The sequence below is a fragment of the Anguilla rostrata genome, chromosome 3 (assembly GCF_018555375.3).
Source record: "Anguilla rostrata isolate EN2019 chromosome 3, ASM1855537v3, whole genome shotgun sequence".
Classification (NCBI taxonomy): domain Eukaryota; kingdom Metazoa; phylum Chordata; class Actinopteri; order Anguilliformes; family Anguillidae; genus Anguilla; species Anguilla rostrata.
This window is the reverse complement of record NC_057935.1, coordinates 32,640,095-32,655,767: the sequence shown is the minus strand read 5'-3', so window position 1 is coordinate 32,655,767 and position 15,673 is coordinate 32,640,095. Positions and strand designations below refer to the sequence as shown.

General features: G+C 42.0%; 1 long non-coding RNA gene and 1 pseudogene across 1 annotated transcript; one reads left to right on the top strand and one right to left on the bottom strand.

Annotated features, from left to right (window-relative positions):
• Positions 1-1,884: 1,884 nt before the first annotated feature.
• Positions 1,885-3,518, bottom strand: LOC135252031 (uncharacterized). Its single transcript, XR_010329270.1, has 2 exons — positions 3,161-3,518; positions 1,885-2,307 (listed from the first exon to the last, which is right to left on the bottom strand). It is a non-coding gene; the product is annotated as an uncharacterized LOC135252031 (long non-coding RNA).
• Positions 3,519-9,581: 6,063 nt separating this feature from the next.
• On the top strand, positions 9,582-13,762 carry LOC135249676 (uncharacterized; annotated as a pseudogene).
• The last annotated feature ends 1,911 nt before the right edge of the window (positions 13,763-15,673 follow it).

The following is a 15,673-nucleotide window of genomic DNA, read 5'->3' as shown; positions in this document are numbered from 1 at the left end:
ATGAGTAGTCTGTAGTGCAACTAAGGGTCAAAGCAATTACAAATTCCACTTTCCTCCATAACATTTAGCCTTTTTTTAAATCATTTAATGATACATGCTCTTGTAAATTAAGTTTTTTATGGAGCTCATCCTACACTGAAAGAGCTGAGAACTGGAACACTGTTTTGCCAGCCTCAGTACGAGCCTTTGGCACAGACAATAAAACATTTTTGTGAGCGAAGCCGATATTTTCCATTTGTCTGCTGGACAATGTACATGCATAGGTAAGATGGAAACAATTTCAATATGTAAATAAAAATATACCAGTGACACAGCCTATGTAATGCCAAGGAGGACCAGCCCACTCTCCTATAAAGAATACGGTGATGTGTCAAAAAATTGTAGTTTGTGACAAACCTCAGTGCCCCATGATACACCATGTCCAGCCGACGCAATGACGCGAAAGGTGCATGCATATATAAAATGTCTCCATAATCTATTACCGGTAAAAAAAAGTAGCTGAGACTAGCCTGTGGCTCTATCTTTGACCTAGTGAAGAGCATCAACTTGGTTTTATCAACATTTAAAATAAGCTTCAGCTGTTAAAGCTGAGCTTGTATGGTATTAAAAGCAGACTGTAGGTCTTCAAAAGCCTTTTTTACTGTTTCTGCATAAGAGTAGATAACTGTCATCTGCATAAAAATTAAAACTTGTATTTTCCACGTATTTGCCAATATTGTATAAATAAATCGTAAATAAAAGAGGTCCCAGGACCGAGCCCTGTGGCACCCCGTTGTAAAGGGGAATGGGTAGTGTTCGGAGGTTCACAAGCACACTGACAAGGGTACCACCAGGCTACTACAAGTAGCCCCTAAATCCCGAAGGACTAAACAGAGGGAAGGGAAAAAAAACAAAGAAATAATAGTAGCGAAGCCGATCTCCGACAAACGCTAAACAAAGAACCCAAACACTGGTACTAAATAATAAAGGTCCCGGAAGTTCCAACGGGAAACCCTAAGACTTAGGGTTTAACAGAGAATACAGCTGAGTGACAAACACTCAGCTAAAATAAATAATCTGAGTGCAACTCAGAAAAACTCAAAAGAAATACAAGACCAGGACAACGTCCCAAATACCCCAGCTCGCAAAGCTGCAAAATAATAAAGAACCTTTTCCTAGAGCGTTAAACTGCACTTCACACCCACGCTGAAAAAACCAGACATGCAACCTAACACAAATAGCTCACACAGAGCACTTGTCCCACCATCCTAATACCTGGCCCTGGTCTTAGTAATATTGACACAGACGCGATGAACCTTGTCACGTCACAGGTTAAATAGGCAATGAACAGGTGAGCCCAATCAGGACTCAGGGTGCTCAGCCACTGCACCCTGAAATCATGACACCCATTCTGTACAGTTAAAACATCAGATCTCTTTCTATCAAACTGGATGCACTGTGTTCTATCTAAGAGGTAGCTTCTGAACCAGGAAACTGCCTGGTCAGAAAATCCTATATTGACTAGTCCTTGTAGCATGATGTCATGATCTGCAGTAGTGCACCTCTACAGCTTGTGTCCTTGACTTTACAGCTATTATCCAAAAATAAAGGTCCACTTTTATTGAGACTGTGGGCTCATCAACCCCACCCTCTTTCTCTAAAAGTCCAGCAATGACAGCACAAAAGTTGCTGCAGAATCCAGGATGCTCAGTAAATGAGTAAATTCCCTGAAGGTCTCCCCTTCTTCCTTTTCCAGTATAACCTGCAAGACATGCAGGCTAATGTACATGTAACCCACCTAAAGGGTCAGTTAGCAGTAGGTAAATATTTTCGGGTTAAAGCTAGGTTCGTAAGGAGAGGTTATGAATGAAGAGATGGACACAATGAACAACCGGAGCCAGAAAGTAAGTGCAAAATGGTTAGAACTGTATTAAAGAAAATGACCATATGTAAAGCCGCCATTTACTTATCACATTCAAACACATTCATTTGTTTTCATATCAATGTCCTGAGTGTTGTAACTGTATTCACTGTCCATTAAGTTCTGAATGTCTTCTGTTCAGTCTGGTTAAGTTCAATTGGTCAAGTTCAATTTAGTTAGTTTCAAGTCAGTTTTGTTGGTTGGGTGCACCCTTTTTACAAAAAATAAAGTATCAAATAAAATGTAATTGCTCAGTCACAATCCTACCACAGTGGGAGTGGGGTTGGGAGAAACAAGGGGTATCAGGGGGTTCTTCCTCAAATGGATGAAGATGAATCAAGGTGATCAAGCTGGTCGGCTCGCCATCTCCCTCGTCAGGGAGAGAATCCTAGGTTCACAGGTTTCTTCTCTTTTTTCTTTAAGGCATCATTGTAACCTCAAAAGTGTAAAAGTGTTACTAATAAACCAAATAGTACACTTTATAAATGTTCAACTGTACAGTTTCCTTTTATCAAATATTCTATCACTCTTTAACCATTGATCATGAAATATGATCAAGGTATTTTCCATGTAACTATAGCAAATACTTTTTAAACCATGAACTCAATACAAATACATGGCAATAAACCTTTAACAATCAGGTAAATCATTAGTTGATTGTAAAATCATTTAAATGCATGTGAACTAACACTCTTGCATTGTCGTGCACAATAGAAGATATGGCTACATCATATACCCCACTGTAGCGCACTTGCTAAGTGCTAGTGCATGGTTTCTAACAGTACTGCATTAGCTAACTTCATTAAAGTGCATAGGCTCAACTAATAGCTACCTTGAATGAGCTATAGCCTACTTAAAATCAACACAAGGTTATTGCATGGCACATCCATTCACATATTACATAGCACATTCATACACGTATGATAGAACTACTATAACAGTGCCATTCACGCTTTAAAATAGCAACATTCAACTTTATATGAGAGAAACTCAATAGCTATACATACCACGTGTGGCTAATGCTATTTTCAAGGAAACACGGAGTTAATAACACACATGTTGCTGCTACAATGGCGATACTTTAGCTAAATTTCAAATTTAAACTCGCTGAGATCCCAAAGGAAGAAACTTAAGTGTGCAAACTGAAAAATATTAAACGCCACGTGTGGCTAATGCTATTTTCAAGGAAACATGGAGTTAATAGCACACGTGTTGCTGCTACAGTTACAATACTTTAGCAAATTTTAACATTTAACTTACCAAGATCCCAAGGAAAGAGATTGAAGTGTGCGATCTGGAAAATATTTGGTCCCTGGGTCATTTAAGGAGCTACTCTTTAGGTTTACTGCTTAAATTAACGATTATGATTTTCTGTTTCTGATCGTCTTTTTGTCTCTCCCATTCTCCCCTCTTGCTACGCACTCTCCTGTGTGACAAACAGTCTCAACCAAGTCCCTGGGGTGGGCGGGGCTAACTATTTTCCAGAATAATTACTGCCTGTTACAGCCAATAAAACTAATTAGGGTTGCAAAACAAGTCCTCCTAACAAGTTAGGTAGGGAGCCTCCCTTTCTTAAAGCTACAGGACTCTTTTAAAGCGTTGCTATTTTTCTAACGGGTTACATACAGTATCCTCACGCAATTTTTGCTGTATCACATTACATGCTTGTAGGACCAAAAGCTTTCACATTCTTTTTTTTAAATTTTTGCATAGCACAATAAAATATTGGAATAGTAACCTGGTGCAGTCTTTCTGCAGCACATTGCAGACAATGTCTATGCGCTTTGTCACCATGAACAGGGCATGTACTACTGAAGTGTTCTAACAACTCTAGATTTAATAGTTTCTCCTATAACAATTAGCTAATGTGTCATTTAATCCAGTAGGGTATTTAGGTTCAACTGTGGTGTGATTAAGTGGGCATGGGTAATGTACTAGGGGAGAGCAGGGCAAACCCTAACATGAGGTAAAATGTAACACTTTTTAGGTAGATGCATCAAGCTTGAACGACGTATTTCAGGTTAAACACGTAAAATTGCCATCTCTTTGTCTCCAACTAATGGTGGGAGAGTTCAATAAATATTTCATGAGATATTGCCAAAAGTATGTTTGGGCTATATGCAAGTCCATTTTGGCTACTGTATTGTGTGTGTATGGATTCCTGTGTCAAAGAATCCAAATGTATGTAATCATAAATAATTTTAGTGTTAGTGATAGTGACTAGTTTTAGTGATTACATGGTTTTGATATAGCATGCTAGCTTGCCGGGCTTGCTAGCCAGGCAGAAGTGCAGACACACCCCCTGCGGGGTTAAACCGAAAGGGGATGTTAGCCTGTTGTTGATAATATTAGACTATTAATTAAACAATTGATTGGATTTGTTCAACTCAGATCGGATCTTCATACATATATTTAACTCAACTTTAACTTAAGGTTATGTGGTGAAGTGACATCGACTGATACAGCTGTTTGGATCGATAAAACACGGCAACCGGAGAATAATGTACAGTCTTGTGATAGATATTCACCAATATAGGTAGGCCACGAAAAACATATAAATGTAATCAAAAATTTAATTAAAGACTGTTTATATCACATAACATGGAACTGTATTGAATTCCCTTACTTTGTGTTAACTTTTCAAGCTATTATTACTGTTAGGTGTACCTACGCTAGGTTAGTTTTTACCCCAACCTCAGGGTTAAATGTGACATTTCACTGTTGGTACTTTTGGTCAGATTGTTAGTGAATGGTAGGTCCCAGACATTTCACTGTGGTGTATAATCATCGCCGAGGGATGTAGGTTGTTTGTATTAAAAAATGATTAATACATCTCTAGTAATATTTTCTGAATTGAGCAAAATACAAAAACCATTAATTATATCCCCACTCTCCCATATATAAATGTACTGCTGCTAAAAGTGAAATGGGAACATCATGCTTGTATCATCTGAAAAAACTATGAATACAGAAGAACTGATTGGGCGGGCTGCCCAAATAAATTCATTGTATGGGAAACACTGCTGCCAGTTTTAGTGCTCTGTGAACATGTGTGCTGTGCAAATTAATGTATGTCTGCCTTTATTTTATTTCACCGATATTTTTTAGTCACGATAGTGTGGAATGTACCTGTAGTTTTGGTGCTAGCAATTAATTTTTTCTGTGAGTCTTCTATGGCTTTGTGAACAAAAGGATTGTGGTGTAAGAATTACTTGTCACATCCAGCACACAATGTAGCCATTTCATATGTAGTTCCAGAAAAAACAATATGGTCTAAACCAACTGCTTTTATTGAGTGTTTATACATTAAAGTTTGTATTTTGTGATACCCCTTCTCTTGTCTGGTGTTTAGTCTTGCCACTGATGTACCAGACTCGTCTGTGAACTTACTACTGTTTGTTACAAATGTAAAAAGTTTTAATTTATTCTAAAATTAAATATACAACAGGCTGCACTGTTCACAAAATGCTGTTTTATGTTTGGATCAATTATTACAATGCTTTTACTGATACAGTGAGCCTATATTTTAAATTTGACTAAGTAGCAGTTTTCATTATACTAAGCATACATATTTCAGTGAGGAAGATGACCACATTTTCATTAGTCATGGACACTTTAGTTGCTGGCTGCAGCAGCTGCATGGCTCTGAGTTAGAACTGTCATGTTTCTGTGTTTGTCCGCATTTCCTTTTTTGGGCCACCAGATGGCGGCACTTCAGTTTGTAGTTCTGTTCCTTTTCCCTGTTTAATTGTATTATTGTTTTCAATTATTCTATCACTGTTTTTTGTTCATATCTCATTTTCCCTTCCCGCTCTGTGGTCTGATTGTGCATTGTGCCCTCCTGTGTCTCGTTAGTGTCGTGTTTATTTAAGTTCTTTGCTTCCCTGACTCGGGTGCTGGATCCTTGTGTTTTCACGTGTTTCTGCTTCTGTGGTTCTGCCTGTGCAACTCTCCCTGTGTATCTCCCTGTGAGTTTTGTCCTGCCTGTTTGTGGCAACTTGTGACAAACCCCTCTGTTAGACAGGTCCAGTACACTAGGGAGGGGTCAGAGAAAGCCAAAGCAATCAAACAGCAAACAAAGATACTCAGGATAGGTTTAACTATGCTCCTATACAGATGTTAATAATTAGTAAATTGAGTAATAAGCTGCAGATTTAGGTAACATAAGCCGCGTTTCCACCGCAGGAACTTTACCCCGGAACTAGGAACCTTTTGAGGAACTCAGTGCGTTTCCACCGCAGGAACTAGGGTCTAAATTTAGTTCCGGGGGCTTTATTTTATCCCCCAAAAAGTTCCTGCTTGGCGGGTAGTACTTTCCGAAAGTACAGGAACCTTTTGGGTGGAGCTTGCAGCGCTGAACATTTCTGATTGGTCGAGTACTCGCAGAATTTTTTTGTGTTTATTTTCAGGCGCCATGTTTAAAAATATGCAGGCGCAAACTGATTTATTTTCATAATAACTTCAAATCAAACTTGTATGTTATGCGGCGCAGTAGCCTACTTTTGGTTATAGCACTGCCAACGTCTTGGAATTATAACGTGTGCTCTTCTGTTCTTTTCTTGCTTTAGTATTTGTTTTATAAAATGCTAAGCATTCGTGCTGGGACAGCATATTACGTACCAAAACATTCAAACGGATTAATTCGGTTGAATATTTTCTTCCGGATTTTCTTTGTTAGCCCGTTGTAATTGACTCAAAACATTTGATACAGTTATGTGAGGTATGCGGTAGTTCTGCGTAATTCACATTGGTGATACAGTAAAAGCAAACTGGAAATCACCTTCCGCACTTTTTGTCAGGGTAAAATAACAGGTTAATTCTAGTAATCGTACCTTTAGCTTTTTCAGACTGCCGTAATTTTACTCTGCCATTCTTCAATTCCACAAAAAGACCAGGAAGACTATGGACTAATTTATGGTGCATGGTTCGCATCTGGAGGGCACACTTCGCTGCTCGGCTAGCAGTAACTTCGAAGGAAAGCAAACGGTGGCTGTACCACTACTGATTTAAATTTTCACGCAAGTCCGAGTTTTCGTTCTATTCTTGTCATTTTGCGATTAGCCTATATAGAATTGACGATGAGAAAGTAATCAAACAGCAAATTGTTTACAACGTGTGCATGTTTTCTGCTGTTGTTGCCAGTTATATTGGAAATGTGAATGCATTCTGTCGCTTCGGATGTCAAGACATGAAAGCGAATGTTCGCATAAAAACATAATGAATGTGTTTGAGAGGATATATAAAACAGTTACAATCTGACTATTGGCCTGTTATATCCTATTTGTTGCATAACAACGGTCCAAGTTCAACTACCAACGACAGTTTTGCTTGACAATGGTAAAATATGCACAAACGGCTGCAGAAGAATATTTCAATTCCAGGTGATTAAATCGATAAAAATCAATAAATACAAAAGTAACCATATATAGTCATTGTTGGTAACCCGTTGTATATAAGTGGAATAAACCCCTCCGGGCTGTCCCGGTTATTAGAAAACAATGTAGGCTACTTCGGTGGTAGTATGGGGTTACAGAAGAAATCATAGGACAGATGGACCGACGACAACGTCGCCTTTTCATACGTCAGTGGGCTAATTTGCCTAATCTTCGCGGGACTTTAGACCGCAGTGGAAACGCAAACAACAATGGGCTGAAGGAACCTTTTAGTTCCTTGAAAAGTAGTTCCGGGTACTTTTGGTGGAAACGCGGCTATAGTAAACTTTCACTTCAGTCCCATAAGATCCTTTGGTGAAAGAGAAAGTGTAATACTGCACATATTGTACATATTGAGTCACTCAAGTAGGTTTACATTTGTTTGATAACTCTTACAACAGAAACCATGGTTTCAAAGTTGTCTTGAATATTATTTCAGATGTTTTAAAGTAACTTGATTATCAGACAACATACTCCTTCATTGAGAATCAAGGAACATGTTGCAGCCATTCAGTTATAAAGCAAATTTCGACCTGGGAGCTTTGTATGAGATTTAATTTGGGAGATTTTCTAAAACAGTCTCATGGTCTTTTTGGTACAATGTACTATATTGACATCCTGCTTTGTCTTGATTGAATCAATGCCTTTGGTTCCAGACAGAGGTCATTTGTATTGGGTAATCAGTGAATCATGTTCACCTTTCTAACCCTCTTCATTCATAAGACATATACTTAATTGCCTTGGATGCTGTCCCCCTTGACAGCTTCCCCCTTCTCTTTTTCATTGGATGGATCTTTATAAGAAAATACTACCAGAACACTGCTATTATGCTCCCAAGTGATTTTTATTTAACTAAAATCTGTGAGCAGTGACAACGTTTCGACCATTTCGTTCTTTGTCTTTTACCTTCCCTCCGGGAAAAAAGGCAGCAGATGTTGGCCATACTGGGTACCTTGACTGAACCCTGTGTGTTATTCCCTTGTTATCCCGGCTGCTGTGATCCAGACAAGGGTTCTGCTGTCAGCCCTGCTGACGGATGTCCACTGAGAGCTTAAATCCTCATATATGCTCCTGGTCTCAGTTCAGTTGCTCATCATATCAGACAAGCTCAGTCAGAGCAGAGCATTGGGAGCAGGAGAGCCCTTGAGACTTCAATCAGATAAGGCCTAAATTAAAGCTGCTTAAATAGTCATCAAAGTAACCATCATTACATCCTCATTTCCATTTGAAAGTCATTTCTACCTCCAGCTACTTGTAAAAAATCCCTCAGTAGAAAAATGAAATTGCCTTTAGTAAAAATATCCATTATCACATTGAAAAAAGAATACAGACGCACCAAACTGTTCTCACAGGCTTGTCTGTGGAAGAATTCTTATAATTCCATACATTTTGTTACATTTATGTTTTAGAAAACTGTCACAAAGATGCTTCACAGAGTGGCAGAATAAAACAAAAACTGTGAAAAAACGAGCCCTGAACCCCTAAATAGCAAGCACATGAGGTACAAGAAAATCCCAGTGGGGGAGAAAAACCCTCAAACGGTGGCAAGAAGAAACTCCCCGACGGGAATAAATCTCTGGAGGAACCTGGCTATAGAGGGGGAGCCCATCCTCCGCTAGCTGGCCTGGTGTGAAGTAGCAGTAGAATGGGTTTAACGGAAATGTAGTATGGGATCAATAAGCAAATAAATTGGGTTGAGCAGGCCACAGTTGAAGTAATAAACTACTGTAACTGCAGCAGAAGTCCAAATTGTATAGTTCAGTTTAGTGGAGTTTACAGGGGCAAGATGTTGATCTGGAGCTTCAGGCTGCATCAAGACATGGGCAGGGGAGGAACAGGGCTGCAACACTTGATGGCCATGAAGTGAGGGACAGGGCTGGAGAGATCCTGTGAACTCAGGGCAAGGAAACAAGGTTGGAGCGGTCCATGAACTCAGACCGAGGGAGGGGCAGGAGCCCTAGGGAAAAATAAACAGAGCGGATGAGGTTAGGCACTATAAAGATTGTCAACACACTGAGTAAATGCAGTCTCTATGCCAAAAACCTAGAATAAACAGTTGGATAGAAGCTCAAATCCAGCTGCTATACAATTCACGGCCACCTATAAAGGCAGCCACTACTGAGACCTGTCCTACTGGAGCCCCAAATCAATGTAAATTTATGTTCTAACCCTGCAGGGCTAACTCAGACAATACATTAATGGACAAGACTAAACTACTTTCCTCCCTCTATGGCATTGTCCTGGGCTAGATGTGTGCCTTCACATCTGTAGGACAGGCCTCTAGTTTGGCTAGATGATCCACTTTGCCTAGTTTAATAGATGGCCCAATTAGCAGATGGGCACCAGGACAGGAGAGACAGTGATATTTACAGCCTGCTGTGAATCTCTAACCTCTACAACTCTATGACCCAAAAAATAAAGTTCTCTCTGGTTTCAGTTGGGAACACAGATATACAGCAGTCAAAAGATTGTGCTATACATTTCGACTTTACTATTCTGACCACACAACTTTTGATTGTGTGTGCTTGTGGGTGTTTGGAACAAGATTGGGTATAGAACTTCACCCCAGGAACTCTCTGCAAGCTACCTTGTTTGACTCACTAGCTGCTGATGTGGGAAAATCATGACAACATCCTCCAGTCCAGTGTTCTGTTCCAGAGACACAGGATGATGTCACCCTCCTCTGCCACCACGGCTACAAAAAAAACTTTTTGTTAGCAATTTTCTCTTATATTTCCCATTTTCTTGGAATTCCCAGTGATAATCGTTAGCCTGTCCCATTGATGCAATGCCTTCTGTGTAATGTTTTAGAAAGGTGGGATCTCTGGAACACCTGGCTGTTTGGAGCATACAGGGGCAGTCACGCAGCTCTTAAGAGAACCAAAGGAAGGCAAAGGAGATCTGGTGGTCCTGTGGTTGGTCCTCGCCAATGCCTACGGGTCCATACCGCACAAGCTGGTTGAGGAGGCTCTTCGAAGACACCATGTTCCCAGCAGGATCAATGACCTCATTCTGGATTATTGTAACAACTTCCGGATGAGAGTTACTTCTGATCTACAACATCAGAGTGGCACAGGCTTGAGAAGGGAATTATAACTGGCTGCACCATCTCAGTCATCCTTATCGCCCTCGCCATGAATATGGTGGTTAAGTCAGCAGAGGTGGAGTGCCGAGAACCCCTGACAAAGACCTGCGTGCGGCAACCACTAATAAGAGCTTTCATGGATGATCTGACTGTCACAACATCATCAGTCCCTGGCAGCAGGTGGATCTTACAAGGACTTGATAAGCTCATCTCATGGGCAAGGATGAGCTTTAAACCATCAAAGACAAGGTCCCTTGTGCTGAAGAGAGGGAAAGTGGTGGACAAGTTCCATTTCACCATATCCGAAACCACCATCCCAACATTGACAGAACAGCCAGTCAAGAGCTTGGGTAAACTCTTTGACTGTAGCCTGAAGGACACAGCTGCCATCCACAAAACCAGCGGAGGCCTCGAGGCCTAGCTTACCAAGGTTGACAAATCTGGGTTGCCCGGTCGTTTCAAGGCTTGGATATACCAGCATGCCATTCTGCCTAGGGTTTTATGGCCCCTGTTACTATATGATGTCCCTATGTCAACTGTGGAAGACCTGGAGAAGAAGATCAGCAGCTATTAGCAGAGGTGGCTTGGCCTGCTAAGGAGCCTAAGCAGTGCTGCTCTGTACGGATCCACTAACACCTTACAGCTCCCCTTCAGCGGCCTCTCAGAAGAATTTGTGGTGACACGAACAAGTACAGAAACCACGCAGTACAGAAACCAGTGGTGGCTGGTGATAAAAATGTTTGGGGGGGGCACAGTTTTCGGGGGGGGGCAAACTGAAGCAGCATTTCATAGCTCAGCCAAAAAATAAAAAATAAAAAATAAAAAAAATCTGAAAACAATACAACACACTAATGTTGCCTAAACACTGGCCAGTAGCACTACTTGAACATATTTTGCCATCCTTAATAATATAAAATAATATGTAGAGATGACAAAATGCCCATTTCACCTACATCGCCTAAAGTTACAAACAGGCAACAGCTCAATTTCTAAATATGGAACTATTAAAGTCATTTTTACTCTCACTGTTACATTCTATGAAGTCATAAAAAGTAGGAAAATATTAGGTAACCCCAAGGTCATTTGTAGAGCCTTTTGCTGTCATCTGCTAGACAAAATGTGAATATGTGAATGCTGAAGTTTAAAGGAGGCAACAAAATTCACCAACCCACGGAATATCCCGGGATTATCGGAGCTCTCACTCTCATCATGGCCACGCAAAGCCAACTCAAAGGCTCCACAAAATTTCACACAGTCTATTATTCTGGACAGGATGTGTCGATTTTGTCAACTCTTCGTTGTGCCTTCTAATGCCAATCCGGTAGCCTTCATTTAGCTGTTCAGCAATGCTGCCAAAGAAAATTAGTCTCATACTATTGTCTAGATGGCTGCGGCTACTTTTGTGCCGTTTGAATTTTTCAGAAAGATGTTATAGGTCTTGTACCCCCGTCATTGTCCACAACGCTTCGGTGCCGACACTTTGAAATAGCAAACAGGGAAAGCAATAAAAGGCATTACTTACACCACATCCAGCTAGCCAACTTTGTTTGTCATAACAAGAGCGGGAGAAGCCCTGGGTGTAGGCTCGTCCTCGATCACTTGCCGGCTGCTGAATTTGTAAATCGGGTTGGTCCGGTCCAAGCTCTTTTATCCTCTTTTTTTCTTCCAGTGAACGCCTTGTGAAAGGGTGTTTTTGTAAGGAAATAACCAAAATTTCTTTGATTTCCACGGTTCCACTTGAAGTTGCCATCTCTTGAAATTACCGGTCAGCTAGCTAAGGAGCAGGAGTGACAGTCGCGCAGCCGTAGTTATATTAATGGCAGGTGTGAACATGAAAGATAGCGTTGAGAATTGTCCAATCGCATTAGATCAAAAAACATAAAAACAATACCAATTCGCGAGTGTAAAAGTGGGAAAATCTGAAGCGACCATTTAGAGAGCAGCCTCAGGTCACCTGCTTTCCAAAAGTTTAAGGACTTACATACACACTCATTTGGCCGGCGCCCTTCACCCAGGATGTACATGTATTCACACAGAAATTAAACAAATACAATTTGATTTTGGAACCAATTTTTAATGAATGCTGACAGGTGCTGACAGACTACCAGGCACATTGTACGAGTAAACAATTTTAATTTTATAATTATCTCGCATTTAGGGGGGCGGCGTCCCAGCGCCCCGCATTAATGAACCGCCACTGACAGAGACTCCAGGGACCCTAAAGTAGCAGCATCTGGCATTGAGGTCCGCACAGGCAGAAAGTTGAGTGCTGCCAGAGAGTTGCAGGTGGCAGAGGCACGGTTGAGGCAGAAGGTTCTTGTTGGGACGGTGGCAACAAGGCGATCAGGCCTGGGCTACTTTCCAAGCTGCCAGATGTGGCAAGGCCAAAGGAAAGGAACGACAACATCTCCTCCAGGAAGAGGTGCGCGCAGGCGTAGAGGAGGTATGGGTTAGCAAGATGGTGGGACTCAGTCAGGAGCCTGGACAAGGTGGGAAAACATTCTGCAGCGGAAGATCACTTGGTCGGATTTCTGGCGGGCGAACATTTACCGCATCAGATTCCTGATCCAAGCTGTATACGACACCTTACCAAGCCCAACAAACCTTCACACATGGGGCAAGAGTGAAACGCCTTCCTGCCCTGTGTGTGCTGGGAGAGGGTCCCTTCAACATCTCCTCAGCAGCTGCCCCAGAGCCTTGGCCGACGGCCGCTACTGCTGGTGCCATGACCAGGTGCTCAAAGCAGTTGCGGAGACGGTCACCACAGCCATTCAGTCCAGTAAACACCACCCCAGGAAGAAAACCATCCGTTTTCTCAAAGCTGGAGAGAAGCCCTGTTCACTGCCACAGACAATACCGTGCCTACTTTCCACAGCCCCAGACTGGCAGCTGAGAGTGGATCTTGGAAAACAGCTAAAGTTCCCTGATAACATCGCACAAACAACACTCCGCCCAGACTTGATCATATTCTCAGATTCCACCAAGCAGGTGATCATGTGGGAACTGACAGTGCCCTGGGAAGAACACATGGAGGAGGCTCACGAGAGAAAGCTTGCCAAATACCAAGAGCTGGTGGAGCAGTGCAGAAGCCGAGGCTGGCGGGCTCGCTGCGAGCCAGTTGAAGTGGGCTCCCGGGGGTTCGCGGGGCGCTCACTCTGCAGAGCTCAGGCTGGGCTTGGAATCACTGGTGCAGCAAAGAGGGGGGCCATACGTTCCATCACTGAAGCCGCAGAGAAAGCCACTAGGTGGCTTTGGATAAAGAGGGCAGGCCCGTGGCTTGTTGCTGCTGGGATGCAAGCGGGACTTGATCAAACCCGGCTGGGTCACCTGGGCGAGGGGGTCTGATGTTGAAAGACCCGAAACCCCCTATGACCCCAGGAATGTCACTGATGATGCATCCCGGAGCATCCGATAGATGTATCTTGCAACCTTAATCTGTCAAGGAACGGACATGTGACTTCTTTTCACACTGTCCATGTCTGTGATACTGGTGCTGGGAGATCACATCAATCAGAGGAGTCTCTATTGCAGAATGATGTGGGGAATGCTCTGAGAAAGGACAGTAATTAGGGACAGTAATGGGTAGCCCTTAATTAGGGCTACCCATAACCTTTTGGGGGCCCCAGAAATAAAAAAAAATTGAGCCCTTCCCCCCATCAACCCAGAGGCCCAAAGCAATGTAGACTGGAGGGGGGGGTGGAGGGTTGGGGGAGATTCAATCGTGGACCAGGGGGGGATGGGGTGAAGTCAATATTGCTGCCATCTCTTTGGCTCTATCCATTGACAGGACCCCTGAAAGCTTTCCTATTCCACCCCCCCCCCCCCCAGCTTATGTGCGGACCTGCCCTGAAATGCCCACAGACAGCATTGGAATGGTCAGACTATGCCACCAGGGACCTTATTTGTCAACTGTGCATACACATGTTTTTACATATAGAATGGGATTTATTAATACTTTTTTATGTGACAACATGTGCAAATCTACACATGGTCGGGACCCTGCATCCATTTATGCACACAAAATCCCAGTGGTAGTGCTTATTATTATTAGCATGACCATGCTGCGCGTACTATAACCACTGTCATTTACCCTTAGAGATGTAAAAAGTTCCTCTTATGTTATCTTAAATTAACCATCATTTATGAACAAAACATTATAAAAACTTAAAATGACAATCTAAAGAATAAATTGTCAAGTAAGTGCAAATAATTCATTATACTACTGGTAAGAAGAAGTGCAGGAAAACCACATTCCCAGTTAAAATAATTTCCGACTAAATTGTCTCTCATTTTGGCGTAATTGATAGAATGATTCATAATTAGGTAAGTCGTGCAGATTTAAAGTCAAAGTAAAATCATATAAAAGGCACACCTAAGGAATTGTTCAGTATGATGCTGACAATGGCTGACCTTGTTCTGCTGGAAGATGTGGCACATGCAGCATTGCGCAGAGAGTGCGCTTTCAAGGACCACAACGACTTCTTTGCTGAGAGTGACAAATGGCTCATCAAATGGTTGCTTTCGTTTGCCCTTGGCCAATTTTGCTTCATCGCTGCCGACAGCTCACTGCACTTTTGAGGAGGCCAAAAAGATGCACAAAAAAATCCATTCCTGTGCATATTCAATGAATATTCTTTCCACTCTGGGTTTTTGGCCACAGGGAAATTTCAGGGGGAAATTGGAGACCAGTCTGGCATTTCCCATCCAACAATGAGCCAAATAATGCCTTCTGAATTGATATCACCTACACCTCAATATATTTCATTTCCTAACATAGCCACACAAAAAGCAATAATAAAAAAGGACTTCCATGCCATTGCTATGTGGAGTATAGCTATTTATATTTACATAAATGTAGGAGATGGAGGATACTCCCTGAAGCCCTGGCTGATGACTCCAGTGGCATACTTGACAACTCCACATGCGCATCAGTATAATGGAGCGCATGAGTGCTGGAGGAGCATAGTGCAATACACGATAGGGCTACTGAAGGCTGCTGGCTTTGTCTAACAGAGTTGGCACACTGCAGTACAACCCTGAAAAGGTTTGCCATTAACAATACTCTCAATTGTGACATGACAGTAATAGTAAATATAGCTACTTTATTTTGTCATGGCCTGCTACAAGGTTAAGTCTGCAACATGTGTGCAGTGTGCTACATAACATTGCAATGAATAATGGCATACTTTTAGATGATGTGCCTACACCAGATGGCCCCATGCCAGCACAGGGACTTGACCCTGTACCAAATGCTAC